Here is an 11,867-nt window from a genome sequence, read left to right as displayed (position 1 = left end):
GAAAGAAAGGAAAACTTTGGCCTATTTATAAATTAAGGTATTATCCTTTATTATAAATGGAGAAAATGGGTGAATGTGCTAGAACCCACAATACTCGTGTACGGGTGCGCGATTTTAACGTGCACTTGGCGCTTATCACACATGCGTGTCGCGGACCAAAATAAGACTAAATCAACAATTTATTTATATTTTATTTATTAAATTTCGAATTTATTATTATAAAATAATTGTTTTGTCCTATTGAAACAGTGTGACCGTTCGCAATAGAGTGACCATTATTTTTTAATAATTTAATTTCGAATTTTTATTTTTTGCCTAACGGTAATTAGGCTCTCTTATAACCTTTGGAAGGTTGTGTCTGTTTGGACAAAACTGTCCATTTTAGGATACGAAAAAGTATATCCAAAATTGACAGTTTTCATGCTTGAAGAGTTGTGTTCGAATTGCAACTTTTCGGACATGAATAGATGTGTCCGTATTGGCAGTTAGACACCAAGAGTTGTGTTTTATTTGCTTATATATATTGGACAATTCTGTTCAATTGACAGAAGAATAGAACTCCATTCATTTTCGTTTTCTTTAAGAAAAAAAAAATGAGAAAGCCATTTTCTCAATTATTTCGTAGAGAGTTTTAGGAGATTTACTGGAATTGCTATCAAGTATTCTCACCGTGACTTTGTTGTATCCTGAAGGGAATTTGCCAGTAACCTATAGTAACTTCGTAGGGCAAATTGATCCTAAAAGAGAGTGATTACACGCCTCAAAGTCCGACTACATTCCAATTCCTTTTCCTACAAACATATTTTTAATTTCACAACATGTACCACCTAATCCCGTTTCAAACCATCATCCTATTGTTTTCCGATGGAATGTCAAAAAGCAAAGCCGGGTTTTTAGGGGGGAGATGGAGTGGATTTTCCACTTGGACGGTCTGACTTTGATCGTGAACTAGGGCTTGACTTCTCTGCACAATCGAATGTGTACCCGTGTTACATCATATTCACTTATAAAATCAAACTGTGTACTAGCCAGCATTCTCTTCTTCTTCCTCTTCCTCTTCTTCTTCTCCATCTATGAAGCGTCTTTGACCAAACTTGTGCTTCTTAACTCATTATATCTCACCAAAATTTTTGACCTCCCAGCCCGCCAAATACAGCATATGCGTAATATCTCCCTTTTTCTTCGGATAAGTACGAGTTAGGTATACATTCAAAGGGTGTTTGACGAGCGTATCCGAAGACTTTCATGTCACTTCTTCATTCACAAATAAATAATTTAAGCGGTCTCCTATGTCATTAGCTTTTGGGTTATAGCATTAAGCATGGCATGTTTTTAATGAGTAAAAGCTTACGGATACGTACCAGGAAGCAAATTGTATGGGACATCTACGTATATAGACACGCCTGCATGACTATACGAAGAAATTCTATGAAAATAGATATGTTTTTTTTGAAAAAGTATGGTAACATGAAATTAGATTCCATGCACTTATAACATGGTTTACTTGTCTGAACAGCGAACAAGAATTATAATTTGATAAATTGCCCAATGAATAGCTGGATTTTTCTCTAGCATTATTTGGATTTTACAGGAGATTTGTCAAATCCCCAGATGCATCATTGATTCATTATAATAGTAATTAATCTCTTGTGGGCTTCCAGAAAATCCCCAACTTAAAACATGATCTAGATTAGGCAGCAGAAATTAGGCTTTAATCAAGTTCATCTAGTCAAAAGATGGGCGCATCGTTGTTGCTGAATTGTATATACGATAATGCGTATTCGGCGATTTAGACCTCAAGAATGGTTTTGTTTTGTGCTTTCGGAACCATCTTTTTGCATCATGTTGACGGTGGATGAGAGACTCAAATTTGGACATTGCGAACACAATGGGCGTTGAATTCTTTGTTTTCTAATTAACAACTTTGGTCCGGAAGACCATGAGACCGTGCAAGTCGAGACGAGGTTTTTGAAACCAAAAAAGCCACGGACAAAGGGAGACACGAGAGACCAAGAAAGAGAGCTCATCTCATTACACGAAAAAGTTGTGCATTTTAGCGATTAAACTATGAAATTGTGTTCCCTACAGCCTCAACCAGACAACCACTAATGCCAAGCCTACGTAACCCTGTTGATTTCAAACTCTGCAAACACAAAAACTGCCAAGAATCCAAGAATAATCGTCACGTGTCTATGCGAAAGTCGTTTGATACAACACAACATCCGATCGTGCACAATTAGCACTAAAAGGATCGGTAAAACCTAATAGTTTTTCAATGTCATGTTAAGCACGCACGGTGACTCTGCTACATATCAATATCCAAGAAAAGGGAGGTTGTCAACGTTTCTTTTCACTGATTGCTCCTGTCAATTCCCCGCCAAAAGTGATGATAATTGATAGGCAAGATCTGATCCGGGGGCTGCCGTGGCAGCGCCACCCGATGGGGTGGCCCTTCTGAGTTCTCGGCACGTGTCCTTTTGCAGTCCAAACATGGGAACCCACTTTAGGGTTTTGCGACCTTTCGGAAGGAAGACGAGTCTCTTTCTTTCTTTCTTTTTCTACCCTTTTGAGTCATTTAGGGAGAATCATTGAAACTAGTCTCTTTTAACTAGATAGGTTCCTGTCTGTTTTCATAAAACCCTAAAAAGCGGAGTATAATGTCAACTTTGGACCAGAAGGCCAGGTCACGTGGCGTGGACGAGGCTATGCCAAGCAATTTTTCGTGGATCTTCGTCATTTTCTTTCAAGTGAATGTTTCGTTTAAGGAGAGAATCGATCGCCCCCATATCAGATACGATGTGCTCTGATTACCTTCCAATTGTCACGTTTTCGCGTAGCAACGTTGACCCGCAAGAGTATTCTTGGCAACAAAGCTCACGATTTAATCATTAACTTAAGGAGACCCCAAGTCAACTTTCGTCTGAACGTATATTCATCACAATACGTAAGCTTTAATGGTGTAATAACTAATTTGGGAGGCGGATGAAGTAGGAACGGGGAAGTTCAGAAGGAGAAATCGTTTCTGCCATGATCAGGGGTTGCTACGAATAAAGCTCGGTCCTATCTCGATATCGACTCGACCGATTTATGGTGTGAATTCTTCGTCGATGTGACAATGACGATGGAAATGACTAAAGATCACGCATGGCCTTAGCATGCTGATGGGACATGGAACTGCCGTTGCTGATAAGACCGTGATGTATGCGAGACTACAAGGGGAATTTTAGGGTTGGAGTTGGATGTACGCATGACCTTTTTGCACAACCAGGTCCGGATTCAATGGCCCCTCTTCTCCTTTTGTGGAGTCTTTTTCCATGTCATTTTCTAATTACAGATATGTATGCTGAATTTACTTAACTTGTATTCTTTGATCAAGTACTTTTTTCGGAGATAAAGATATCAATAATTCTTGAATTCCTGCGCATGGCCGGGTTGGTGGGCGCTTTCCTTCCCTCCTGGAGCTTCTGGGTTCGAATCCCCGCTCGGCTCCGTAATTTAAGTGGGGGGCCCTGGCAGTGGGTTGCTGGGCTAGTCTCCCCCGAGGTATAGGCGCCCCGATTACCCGTGCGGGCTTGTCCCCGGGGAATGGTGACGGATCCTCGGTTACCAAAAAAAAAAATAATAATAATTCTTGAATTTTTTTATTTGATTTGATTTGATCCCTAAATATTTCTTTTTGCCAGTTAGGTCCTTGGATTATACGGTTTTTTTTTGTTATCATGTTAGTCCATGTGTCAAATGACATATAGGGACGAGAATGATGACATGACAGATTATCGATAATGCCAAATTGGTGCTGACTAGAAAAATAAATCACTGATGTGGAATTGAGAAAAAGGGAAGAAAATCCAAATCGAGATCAGAAACTCTAAGGAGAGATGGAAATAGATGGGGATTGGAGGGGGAGGGAGAGGCTGGGCGGCCCTGTTACGCTTAGAAGGGGGTCCCGTTGGGAAAAAGCCAATCAATCAGAAAGAAGAATGGAAACAGACTTTGAATAGTAATAATACTTTTTTTAAGAAATTATTTACCTCACAACGTTATTAATAATTATTGACAAAAATCCTTTAAGATATAACAAAGTTTCGAAATAAGAATACCAAATAGCAATTCCGGTATTTTTTTAAGAAATATCAAAAGGGAAACAACTGGAAAAAAGTTTATATATCTCTTGAAAGAAAACGAAAATGGAAGTTAAAAGTATTGATAGGAAATGGTGAATGCATAATAGCGAAGAAAACAATGTTTGAACGGATACAACCTTTCAAAAATTAGGAAGTTATGTCCGAATATGCACAACATTCCAAAGGTTAATAAGTTATGTCCGAATAGACACAACCTTCCAAAGGTTGTAATAGCGTCTAATAACTGTTAGGCAAAAAATATTAAAATTCAAAATTAAATAATAAGAAATAACCGTAACTTTATTGCAAATAGTCACGTTATATAGTAGGGTCCAGCTCATTAAGCCCACCATCTTCATTTGCAAGAATAGAAGACTTTCACACTTATATATTGGCCCACACATTCACATCTAACAAGTCCTAGGTCTATGTGTTTAAATGGGTTCATGTGAGCGTGCTGCTCCCTCCGCCATCTCAAATGTACTCACCACCCCCCTCTCCCCCCGCGCCAACTCACACACAGACAGTTCGTCCGCTACCTCAAACGAACACGACGAATTTTAAAGTTGAGCATGCATGGACCATGACCAAAGGGTGCAATGCTGTGCGGCCTTGAGGTGGGAGCTACTTTCAGTATTATTAGACACAAGATGAGAATGTTATATGAACTATCACCCCACATCCATTACGAATGGGTTGTCCATTGATACATAAGTTTTGTGTAACCATCAATAAGCACGACATTTTGAAGGCTATGTGGGAGTCAGCGAGTCACAAACAATATCATGTGGGCGGCGGGCTTGGCTGAGGCTAGCTATTCGCGTTCAATTATATTAGAGCAACGATGGGGGTGTTAACTGTCACGACCTGATCCAATGAGGGTGGGGAATGGTCACCGAAGCAAGAAGGCTGGGATAAGGAGTGTCTCTTGATAGACTTCTAAGATGACGAAGGGTGCAGAAATAAACCGAATTGCGCATCGAATAGGGGGTAAGTATTTCCTAGAATATATATGTGAAATTCAAATCAACTCATTAGAGGTGCCTTTTGATATATCAGCAATCTTTAACATTAGAACTTCAATGTTAAGTGTGCTCAAGTGAGAGAACTACCAAGTTGGCTGACATATTGGTAAAGTGCCTACCTATACATTAGAAGACAAAATCGTGAAGCTTAGTATGAGATAAGCCAAATCAAACAATATCTCGAGTAAACTAATCTAAGAGTGTCACAATATGTTGTCGGAAAGGGATCCCCTCTAGTCGGTGTGTGAATCTGGGACGAATCACGCGGAAGCTAGTGGACCTGTAATGACTAGGTCTAATAAGAGTGGGGAGTAATCACTGAGGCAAGAGGGTAGGGATAAGGAGCAGAACCTGGCAGAATTCTAGGATGGTGAATGGAGCAGGAATAAATTGAATTGCGCAATAAGGGAAGAGCATTCCTATGTGGCACAGTCGGACGACGGTCGTATTCGACATGGACAATTTTTTAAATATTTTTTTGAATTTTTTATTAATTTTTTTCTTTGGCCTGTGGCCGGTACTCGGCCATGGCCACCGACTGGCCATAGGCGAGAGCCACCCTCGCTACCTCAAGTGAGGGCTTGATCCTCGCCACCTAGGCGCGGGCGCCCTCGCCTAATTTGGCCAGGGTCAATCCCTCGCTAGATCTAGCTAGGGTGACCCTTGCTTGTGGCTGATCGTCAGCCATGTCGAGTAACAGCCACTAGCCAAAGGAAAAGAAAAGGAAAAAAATGAAAGAAAAAAAAAAGAAAAAAGGTAAAAAAATTAATAAAATATTCGAAAAATTATTATAAAATTATAAACAAAAAAAGTTGTCTACATCAGCGCTAGCAGTGTCACGTAGGACGACCGGTGTCTACATCAGCAATTTTTGATTAAATTGGCCAGATGGACTCAATTGAAAGGTTTAAGATTGAATTGGTATCAAGGCAATAGTTATAGGATGTTTTTGGTACTTTTTCCTGCTTCAAAGCCATGAGAGCGCAAGCGAAACGCGATCTGAATATACAATATCGTGGGAGCGATGGATCCAAGTGCGACTACCCGCCCTCGTTTAGTAAATCTCGGGACAAAAAGGAACGACTGATCGTCCAAAAAACAATAAAACAACAAGCACTAGTGTACTTTACGTGGACAATGCGGGCTGGCCTCAGAACAAGCAAGTGCTTGGAACTTGCGAATGACAAGCACGTTCTCATTTCCTAAGTAAAGAAACAAGTACAAGGGAACGTGCTTTTCTCACTCTATTCCTTGCGTTGCAAACACTTTGGTTGGTTAAAGCTCGTGCACCATCATAAAGAGGGTCGAATAAAGCTCGACCAAAGGGCCAACAACTTGGATTTAACTACTATTTTGCCGACATTGCCCGGCATTTAAACAATAAAGGGACATGCATCACGCTCTTAGCCAAAGAGCAGATGATTAGAGAAATGCCCAGGTCTAGAAATGAGCCAGTCATTCATACGAAGCATATAACTTAGCATCTCACGGGGTTTCGTCTGTTTCGCGAAAGATGTATGATTTGAAAATTATTTTTTAAAAAATAATCGCTGATATTGCTTACAAAAATGAACTACGTCACATCCTTAGCCAAGGAGCTGATGGTTAGAAATGAGCTAGTCATACATACGAAGCATATAACTTAGCATCTTACTTAGGCTTGGTTTGTTTTGCGAAGAATGAATGATTTGGAAAATATTTTTCTAAACGTTTTCCAAAAAATGATCACTTGTATTGCTTCAAAAAATGAATGAAAAATGTTTTTTTCATTAATGAAAATGTTTATACATAAATTATTGTCGACAATGATAACATTTTCCATTGATTAATTATTTCAAGTAATACAAGCCATCATTTTTAGGAAAATATTTTTCAAATTATTCATTTTCCGTGAAACAAATGGAGCGTTAGAATTGGAGAACTTGTTTTTGCACTGTTTATCACTTGAATAATCTTCTTTTTACTAGCAACAGAAGAAACGCGCACAGGCCAATTACAAAAGTAGAATTAAATATTTAAAGGGGGCAAAATATTTATGTAATTTAATAATTTTATGAAAGTTATTAAAATGGTTATACGATGAAAAGGATTCAAATTCATGTTTGAAATGTGAGAGACTAATGGAAATTGAGTGATAATTATCTTGAGAATCTCGAATTAAAGATGTCCATTAGATAAACACAAAAAAAACTTGTTAGTTTAGCAATTCATATCATGTATGGGCTTTGATTGAACTTTGGGGCATAAAGTTTGAGATATAGACCCTCCTTTTTAATATATAGATACGTTGTTTATGTTTCTACTAGATCACAATGCATTACTTTTCACTCACAACGCCCGTCAAGATCATATATCGTTCAAATTTTAGAAATTGTGAAAGATATATATGGAATCTATACGTGGACATCAATATACTACGGACGTTTCAGGTGCTTAAAATATATAATAAAAAACATATAGAAGTGCATGCGCCCATAAGATTTAGAAAAAGTAAAAACCAAAGTGACTTGAAACTAGTCATTTTTTTTTGTGAAATTACATCCGACGGATTCAAAGTCTAATAATCACTATTCTTTGACAAAATAATAATAATAATAATCACTATTCACCTTTAAATTGTATATTATCACTAAAATAATAATAATAATAATAATAATAATAATAATAATCACTATTCACACTAAGACAGTACAAGATTTATTTAAAAACTTGGCATCGTGTACCGAGCCTCCTACCATTATTCCTGCATAAGGTTTTTCAAAACCTATGTGAGTCTCTGAGTGAATCCCTGCCCGTGCGCTTAATTTTTAATTTTTCACTTGTCAACAATGGATGCTTTCTCACTGCAATATTGTTTCTTTAAGGACGATAGCAAATAAATGGGCAAAAGTCACACCTTTAAATTGTATATTATTGACTCCGGAATTAACGCACTTGATTGGAGTATTACGGCAATTTCAGCTCAGGAATCGGAGGTCGCCTACATGCAAGTTGCTCTCGGTCAAGGTCACCTGTACAGATCGCAAACCTGAAATTTAACCGGTTTATGGATTTGCATGGTATCCATGGACATAGCCGGATCTCTTTGCCCGTGCCCGTGAAGAGACAGAGAGAGAGAGAGGGGGGCGACACCTTTAGGGTATCCTAATCCATGAAGAGGAAGGCTGTGGGCTTGCCGAATGGGCCTTAAGCTTTGGATCTTGGCCCTTTGGTGAAGGTTTGATTACTCAACGGACGGACTGATGCACGAGGCAATGCAAATCGTGGGCTTTTCCCTAACTATTAGTCCCCGTCATCGTTATCCAGCAGCATTTTCATTATAATCAAAAGGCACGAGCGCAGAGTCTCGATTATTCGGTGACCCAAAAGACATCCTGTAAGTCCCACGAACTGCTTAAGCCTATGCTACTGACCTGTGCAAGCGCCCCTAACCCAATCCAACTTGCACGGTACATGGCAGCATTGTTGCCAAGGAATTATTTTCGGCCATTTGCATTTAGAGCAACGGATGCGACACGCGTATTAGCGCTTGATAATCTGAATATCTTCTGTCTTGTTACTTTAAAGCATTTTCGTGGTCAATCTGCTATCTTCCTCAGTGCATATTACAAAGTTTCTGGTAGAGCTCACTACAAGTTGACCAGAACTTTGCTCTTGCAGAAAGCATCAACGCTTTGACCCCGGAGAATGTCAACGGTCAATGGTCAACGAGTTGTTTTATTAAAAGAAAATGGTAAGGGGTCAAACGTGCCGGGGCAAATTGGAGGGTTCGAAGCTATATACGGCCAAGCCCCCAGAGTGTTTTTAAGTCGGCGAGTAATAGTGGGTCAGCTCAAGAAGCATTTTGGATTCTAACTAATGTTCAATACGATAGTATTAGGATCGTACTTCGCTTTCAAAGGGAGTAACGAATTGCAACTTGTTCGTTCTGCTGCAACGCCTAAATCGCCTTTGACCTTAAGAGGATGGTCCTTGGCAAAAACCCTAATTTTTTTGTCACAGTTTGACTTCGGCTCATCCGCCTAATCGTAGAAGAAAAGGACCCCCCATCAAGTCTATTTTGCCGGCTCGATGATATGGTGATTGGGGCTCCCTTTTGACCTAGGGAAGGGGGGCGCGCAAAGTAAGTATTGGTTAAGGGGCCTTAGCCCGTCCACTAGTCCGGCCGATCAAGAACGTTCCATCACTTTAATGCCCCACTTGATTACAAGCTCGCGTTGGTATGCTCGCCACGCAAATGCGATGCCGTTCTTGTATAGCTCGGCATATCCAATATCACGCGTTTGTCGAGTTATCATGTCATGTCGACATTTGCCATGGCATCACATGCCGCATGATCGTTCGCTCATACCGTCTCACGCAGTTGACACTTCGTCGTATGTCGTGTCATGCCTTTTCCACATTATCATTTACTCGTGAGATGTTGTCACATTTCACTCATCGTACCATACTTGTACTAAGTCTCACCCTTTTCTATCAATATGATGAAAGTGTTCAAAGCGGGTTTCGGCGATCGTAATTTCTGACCTAAACCAGTCGAAATGCATTAGATTTTGCAGATGAGCATATCACATGTGCATAATAGAGGTGGAAGGCCAGAAATGCATCCACCAAAAGACTTCTTTTCCTACATGTAGCAATGGCCCTTCATAAGCAATAGCACATTATTGTGCTACTAGGCATGCAATTTCTCTGTGCCGGGCCCAGCACTGTTTCGATCCGGTTTTTTTAAAAAAAATGTTAATTTGATTTCTTTTTGTAATGGAAAAATTCGAACAAACTTGCTCCGATTTTCTTTTTGAATATTAAGAATAATACGGAAATTAATTGAGGAAAATTTGTGAAAGAACATGCCTCCGTTTAAGCAGCAACGAAGTACGAGGACATTTTCAAATAATTTTCAAAAAACCTCACACATACGAGTGCCCTAATAATGAGTACACGCAAATTACACCTAAGAGAATGTTTGATAAATTATACGTCTTCGGTCCCTTGCCATGATTCGGATGATACAATGTCATTATTGTTCTCCTCTTCCCATTGACGTCGTCGAGCATGTTTAGCTGGAGTCAATTTTTGCAAATACCGATCACACCCCACGACAGTCATTTCTAAATTTTTCTCGAACAAGCTGCACCTATTGTCTTCCAAGATCTAAGGGCTAGTACTGAACGTGGAACCCAGTGGTACCGTAGACACCAATGGGGTCATAAGTGACGAGCCATGGTGGAAAGAATCGAAAAACTAGCGGCCTGTTTGACTTGACGATAAGCTAGATGATTCTTTGCCACATATAGTGTGAATAGCTTTTTCGAGCAATTGGCAGTGAATTGAGCTAGAATGTCCCACGACTCTGGACGTTCTTGTCTGCGAAGCCGACGACCTAGTTGCTTGGAGGATTTTCTTCGAGGACAGGGGTATCATCTGAGGAAGCGTCTTAGCAAGGACTATTTTCCAGCTTTCATCCCTGCGATTCCACTCAATATTTTGGGTCATTGTGTCTCGCTGTCATCGAATTCGGCTTGTTGCAGGGGTGAAGCCGACACATATGCATTGTTGGATTGAAACTCACCGAACGAGTCCCACTCCGGCCGCACGATGAAGTTTGGAGTAAGTTGGGATGATTGCAGTTGTTGTTGTTGTTGTTGTTTTTCATTGTGATATCCAAAACACGATAAAATCCTTGTAAGGAGAAGGGAAATAAACGAAGTAAGTGATATGCGAGTGAGAATTGAGGAATGGTAAAAAATGGGCACTTGCCTTGACGTTAGACCTTAAAAATTTCGAGCTTGGCCACATGAGTCCTACCATTGGTTTACCTTTGGAGGCTGGTCGGCCCATTAGGGATCATGGGCCTAACTCGACCCAGCCACGGCCCACGACACAGCGGGCTGTGCTGGTTGTTCTACTTCATCCATCTCAATTCAAATTGAGATTTTGAATTTGAGTGTCCATAAAATTCCAAAAAATACATGCTAATTTAAGTGTCATTTTCTTTTTATAAAATTTAAATTTACGGTGCGAAAATGTTTCATGATTTAGGCATCGGTCTATTTGATTGCTTACGTGCATATACATTTTTTTGGACGTCGGTGTTGATCGCAAAATTTAAAGAGTACCAATTCAACCCAACATGCGCGTGCCATGCATGTGAAAAATAAAAAATATCTCTGATAAAATGACACCCATGGCGCTAGAAATGACTATGGTTATATAAATATTAATCACAATATACAATATTTGATTATATTGAAATAATTATTACATTTTCGACAACTTATATTTTATTTAAGGGAAAAAACCACCAAAAACCCTAAACTTTGTCACATGTGACACATTTACCCTAAATTTTTTTTTGTGACACCAAAAACCCCAAATTATACTATTTGTGACACATTTACCTCAATGTACTTTAGTCCATGGGCATTTTCGTCTTTTTTGCTTTTTCTTTTGTTTCCCTTTCCGGCGAGGGTCGCCTCGCCTAGGTGACAAGGGCGGCCCTAGCCCGACTCAGGTGAGGGCGACCCTCGCCGGCGTCGGGCGACCCTCGCCGGCATCGAGCGACCCTCGCCAGCGTCGGGCAAGGGTCGCCCTCGCCTGAGTTGGGCGAGGGCCGCCCTCGCTTGCCCAGGCGAGGCGACCCTCGCCCGACTCGGCGAGGGCGACCCTTGCCCGATGCCGGCGAGGGTCGCCCTCGCCAGATCCGGCGAGGGCCGTC

The sequence above is a fragment of the Syzygium oleosum genome, unplaced genomic scaffold, assembly GCF_021117445.2.
Source record: "Syzygium oleosum isolate NSW1041296 unplaced genomic scaffold, Sole_v2.1 Sole_v2.03, whole genome shotgun sequence".
Classification (NCBI taxonomy): domain Eukaryota; kingdom Viridiplantae; phylum Streptophyta; class Magnoliopsida; order Myrtales; family Myrtaceae; genus Syzygium; species Syzygium oleosum.
Note: the sequence above shows the minus strand (reverse complement) of the source record.